Raw genomic sequence first — 6,380 nt, 5'->3', positions numbered from 1 at the left:
CATCCGAACGTGAAGGTTGACAGAGAGTTAATAGATTTCTATCTGAAGTATGGTCAACCGCAGTACTTGACGTGGAGCGCTCAGAAGATAATTAAAGTCAAGGTACTGAAACCGACACAGGCTAGGAAATTTGTGAACGTTAATTTCAAAATCAACAGAGGAACGGCCAAAACAGAACATCTCATTTCTCTAGCAGATCTTCCCAGTCTGAATCCGCATGATTGGATTCTGTTATACAACATTCTTCTCTCCAACCATAGAGAGTATGAACCGATTTGTAACAGCCTGGAATTTCAGGTATTGTCATAATATTGTTTTTGGGGTGTTTTAGGAGGGGACTCGGCGAGTTGGAGCCAGACTCGCCGAGTAGGACCACAGACTTGGTCGCGGGTTCGCGACTGGACTCGACGAGTCCATTATGGACTCGGCGAGTCTGCGCTGTTCAGCGGAAACCCTAGCCGTTCGGTTTTGGAACGTATATAACGGACTTATAGGCCGTCATTGTCCGTCTTTAGTGACTGAGAAGAACCCTAAATCGGTTGTGGGCATCTAGAGCAAGGATTGAAGGCCATTGGTGATCTTGAAGAAGTTATTGTGCAAGGAAGAGAAGAGTTTGGCTAAAGGAACAGCAAGGGAATTAAGTCTGAGGATTGGGGACACAGAGAGTGCATTATTCAGGTAATATTTCGGATCATATTATGCTATGTTGATGTGTGCATGGATTTAGGGTTTATGGAACCCTTTTGTGACTAGATTGATTATTACCCTTGTTCCCCAAACGATTATAACCCTGTATTAGGACCTTTAGAGGTCCAGAATGTCCCATGCCTATGTATTTCGGGAATTAAGAGAGGCTTTGGATTGGAATCCTTATGCCTTAAGTCAAAAGGTAAATTACAAGTCTTGGAGCGTAGCATGAGCACCTAAATGAAGGTCTTACGTGTTGTACCAGCTTAGGAGGACCAAACCTATGAAGGGTCGGGACAATACAGATCTCAGGAAGCAGTTTGATCGACTGCATGGCATGGACTCGCCGAGTCCAATGAACAGACTCGGCGAGTAGCTTGAAGATTAACTGGGACTCGTCGAGCTGTTCTTCAGACTCGGCGAGTGGAGTCGGGGTGGCCCCACGATTCTTTCACGAGGAACTCGTCGAGTCAAGAGGGATACTCGACGAGTAGAAAGGGAACATCAGGATTTGGTGAGGACGTCTAGACTCGCCGAGTCGCCTTAGCACTCGTCGAGTCCGGTCAAGTTGACCATTGACCGTTGACCAGAGTTGACCTACATGTGATTCCTCAGGGTCAGTTGTCTTGAAAGATAAAAGTATTAATAAGGGATATATGATATTATTCAGGGAGTCTGTAGCTCGGCGGATCGAGTGCGAGTGATTTCAGGAGTCGCTAGCTTTCATTACCCACGAGGTGAGTCTTCTCACTATACTGTACCCGGAAGGGTTTGACTATGTGACCGGAAGGTCGGAAATGATATGTGTTATACGTGCTATAAATGGTAAGGTATTTGCTATGCGTGCTATGTATGTTTATATGGGCCGGAAGGCAATATATTATGTGACTGAAAGGTCGGATATGATATATGATATATGTGCTATATGTGTTAGGATAAATGTATTATTTGCTGTGTATGTTTATGGGCCGGAAGGCAATATGTTATGGGCCGGAAGGCGATTATGTTACGGGCCGGAAGGCGTTGCGTTGTAGACCGGAAGGTCAGGGCCTGGAAAGGCGTATATGCGTAAGTAGTATACTGGGGAACTCACTAAGCATTTATGCTTACAGTTGTTATGTATGTGTTTCAGGTACTAGCGAGGACCGTGGGAAGGCGCCGGCATGACGCGTACACACTGTTGATGTTTTGAGATCTTGGGGATGTTATGATTGTATTTTGATATGAAATTTGGAATAATTATATTTGGTTGAAATAAATCACTTTATTTTAAATGAAAATTTTGTTTGAAAATTTGCGTTGTTACAATTGGTATCAGAGCCTTGGTTTGAGGGATTCGGGTGTAACTTCGGGTGTAACTAAACTCAAACTGAGGATTTGAGGAGAATCTTTTAAAAATAATAAAGACATAAACTTTTATAAATGGTAAAGTGGTAAACAAGAAAGAAGCAGTGTGTACGATCAGCCAGCGCCCGAACGGTAAAGATCCCCAGAATACCTTACAATGTTATGCTATGCAATGAATTATGAATTGTTATGCATGCTAGAAGACTAGGTATTCATGATAGGACTAGAGTGGCCTGATTTGTGATGCCTTAGTCTAGGGAGTTTGCAGATATGAGATATTTGGTAGCGTGCAGATAGATAGTGCATATCAAAGTAGAGTACTCACTATTCGGGGTATGGGGAGGAAGATTTGGGACGAATACTGATACGGTGTGGTCGGTAGTATTGGGCCCGTACTACCGAAGACACCGGGTCGGTGGGAGACCCAAGTAAGAATCCCTGGATATCGGAGACTGAGTAGGGTTGCGTATCAAGTGCAATTGTACTTGATGGAGTCTCTGATAATTTTATGTTGTATTTCAGAGACATCATGGTTACCACACGCCACGGGGCGAGTTCGAGCGGTGTGAGCGACGAGGATATTCGTCAGATGATTCAGGAAGAGGTAGTTGCAGCGATCCGGGCTGAGATCCCGGAGATGTTTGGGTCTATTAAGACCACTCTGATGGAGACGTTCGAAGAGCGGTACGCCGCACTGACTGAGCCTGCAGCCGCTGCCAGGCCGCAAGGGGGCGATTCGTTGCTATTCCGGGAATTCAGCAACACAAAACCCCCTGAGTTCGAATGGACGCAGGATCCGATTGCTGCGATGAGGTGGATCGCCGACATTGAAGGGTGTTTCTACACTTGCTCATGCCCGGAGCACCTGAGGGTACGGTTCGCTTTGAACCAGCTCCGTCTGGGAGCGAAGGATTGGTGGAAGTTCGTGACGGCGAACTTCACTCTGGCGGAGATTGCAGCAGTGACATGGGAGAGGTTTACTGACATGTTCAGGGACGAGTACGTTCCCCCAGTGGAGAGGGAACGATTGATTCAGGAGTTCTTGACCCTTAAGCAGGGTACTGATTCGGTTGCGGTGGTCACACGGAAGTTTCATGAGAGGGCGATGTTCTGCCCTGAGCTGGTGTCTACAGAGCAGTCGCGGATGATCCGGTACTTAGGCGTTTTGAGGAGGGATATCCGGGAGTTTGTGTCAAACTCAACCTATCGTACTTTTACTGAGCTTCAGGCGAATGCCAGGAAGCGCGAGATCGAGTTGGAGACCCAGGCCAGGGAGGAGGCCGAGTCTCGGCAGGTGGACCGGCGGCCGGCTCAGTCTCAGCCGGCAGCCAAGCGGATCAAGTCCGCTGATTTGAGGACGGGAGGTCAGAAGGGCCGCACTTGCGGGAAGTGCGGCAAGGGTCATGAGGGGGCGTGCCGAGCTGGTGGTTGCTACAAGTGTGGCAAGGAAGGACACATTGCCAGGGATTGTCCTAAGGGGTTTATGGTTTGTTTTCATTGCAACCAGACAGACCATCGAAAGGCCGAGTGCCCGCAGCTTCGTCAGGGATCTACACCTACTACCAAGACTACTGAGACTCGACCGGTGAAGGTCGAGGCCCCGAGGGCTCGCGGGAGAGCCTTTCAGCTGACTGCGGAGGAGGTCCGCGCTGCGCCCGATGTTGTGGCAGGTATGCTGTAATTCACGTATTTATTTAAAGTCGAGATGTTATGCTTATGTTACTATATGTGTAGGTACTTTTCTTGTGAACTCTATGCCTGCTCTAGTGTTATTTGATTCGGGTGCGAGTAGGTCCTTTGTATCTGTAGCTTTTAGTCAGCATATCAGCATTAGTCGTGAGCCGTTAAGTCGGCCCCTGAGCGTTTCTATAGCAGCTGAGAGGGTGGTTTGTGCCACGGAGGTTCTTCGGGGATGCGTACTAGAGATTTTCGGGGTTGAGTTTCCGATTGACCTAATTCCTATTACGATGGGTGATGTCTGTGTCATCGTGGGCATGGACTGGTTGAGTCGATTCAGCGCTGTCATCGACTGTGAGCGCCAGCTGGTGACTGTACGAGACCCTAGTGGAGGAGTTCTTACGGTGTACGGCGAGGGTACCCGTTCGGGATCAGCTTTTTGTTCGGCCGCTAGGGCGAGGCAATGTCTATAGCAGGGATGTAAGGGTTTTGTGGCGTATGTGATGGATACGCGGGAGGCTTCCGAGAGACCAAGGTCAGTGGAGGAGGTCCCAGTGGTGCGTGAGTTTCCAGATGTTTTTCCCGAGGAACTGCCGGGAGTACCTCCTGCGAGGCAAGTAGAGTTTGGTATCGATCTGATTCCGGGGGCTGCGCCTATTGCGAAGGTGCCTTATCGTCTCGCACCTCCAGAGATGCAAGAGTTGTCCTCGCAACTCCAGGAGTTGCTGGGGAAGGGATTTATTCGGCCGAGCAGCTCGCCGTGGGGAGCACCGATCCTGTTCGTCAAGAAGAAGGATGGTTCACACCGGATGTGCATTGATTACCGGGAGTTGAACAAAGTGACGGTCAAGAACCGCTATCCGTTACCGAGGATCGATGATTTATTCGATCAGTTGCAAGGGGCATCTTGGTTTTCCAAGATCGATCTGAGATCAGGGTACCATCAGGTAAGAGTGCGGGATGAGGACGTCTAGAAGACAGCATTTAGGACGCGATATGGGCATTATGAGTTCGTGGTGATGCCTTTCGGGCTCACCAATGCCCTGGCAGTGTTCATGGACCTCATGAACAGGGTATGCAGGCCGATGCTGGATCGGTCTGTGATTGTATTTATCGACGACATCCTGGTGTATTCGCGATCTAGAGAGCAGCATGAGGGACATTTGAGGGAGGTCCTTGGGGTACTGAGGTCGGAGAAGCTATATGCAAAATTCTCCAAATGTGACTTCTGGTTGCGGGAGGTCCAATTTCTTGGACATGTTGTTAATCAGGCAGGGATATTGGTCGATCATGCCAAGGTCGAGGCAGTGATGAGTTGGGAGGTACCGAAGTCACCTTCTGAGATCAGGAGTTTCCTTGGGTTGGCAGGGTATTATCGGAGGTTTATTAGAGACTTCTCCAAGATCGCAGTACCGCTCACCAGACTGACCCGGAAGGGTGTTGCATTCTCATGGGGACCCGAGCAACAGATTTCTTTCGAGACACTTCGCCAGAGATTGTGCGAAGCCCCGGTGTTAGCTCTCCCGGAAGGGATGGAAGATTTTGTCGTATATTGCGACGCATCGATTTCGGGACTGGGTGCAGTGTTGATGCAGAGAGGTCATGTGATAGCTTATGCATCGAGGCAGCTAAAGCCTCACGAGGCGAGATATCCCACGCATGACCTAGAGTTAGGGGCAGTAGTGTTCGCTCTCAAGATTTGGCGTCACTACCTGTATGGGGTTCGATGTACGATATACACGGACCATAAGAGTTTGAAGTATTTGATGGATCAACCCAACCTAAATATGCGTCAGAGGAGATGGTTGGATGTGGTCAAGGATTATGACTGTGAAATCCTATACCACCCGGGTAAGGCTAATGTGGTAGCCGATGCATTGAGCCGCAGGGCGGAGAGCACTCCATTGCGAGATGTATGTCTGAGACTGACGGTGAAGACTCCGGTATTGGATGCTATTCGTGGGGCGCAGGCCGAGGCTGTGAGATCCGAGATGCAGAAGAAAGAACGTGTCATTGGGTTAATCTCAGAGTTCGTTAAGGATGGACGAGGACTTCTGACGTTTCAGGGTTTGGGTACCGTTCGTGGGCGGTACGCGTGCTACTTTGATGGAAGAGGCTCACAGATCGAAATTTTCGATTCATCCCGGTGCTACAAAGATGTATTTGGACCTGAGGAAGGAATACTGGTGGCCTTGTATGAAGAGAGACGTCGCCTGGTTTGTTGAGAGGTGTTTGACCTACCGTAGGGTTAAGGCCGAGCACCAGAGACCGCATGGCAAGTTGCAGCCTTTGGAGATTCCTGAGTGGAAGTGGGAACAGATTACTATGGATTTCATCACCAAATTGCCGAGAACTGCCAGGGGAGTCGATGCAATTTGGGTGATTGTGGATAGGTTGACGAAGAGTGCACATTTCCTTGCCATCAGCGAGAGTTCATCAGCGGAGAAGTTAGCGGAGATATACGTGAGGGAAGTAGTATCCCAGCATGGAGTGCCGATCTCGATTGTTTCGGATCATGATGCACGCTTCACTTCCAGGTTCTGGGAGAAATTCCATGAGGAGCTGGGTACTAAACTGCATTTTAGTACCGCATACCATCCCCAGACAGACGGTCAGAGCGAGCAGACGATTCAGACATTGGAGGACATGCTTCGAGCGTGTGTGTTAGA

Source organism: Lactuca saligna, chromosome 1, assembly GCF_052625555.1.
Source record: "Lactuca saligna cultivar CGN05327 chromosome 1, ASM5262555v1, whole genome shotgun sequence".
NCBI lineage: Eukaryota > Viridiplantae > Streptophyta > Magnoliopsida > Asterales > Asteraceae > Lactuca > Lactuca saligna.
This window is presented reverse-complemented; position numbering follows the sequence as displayed.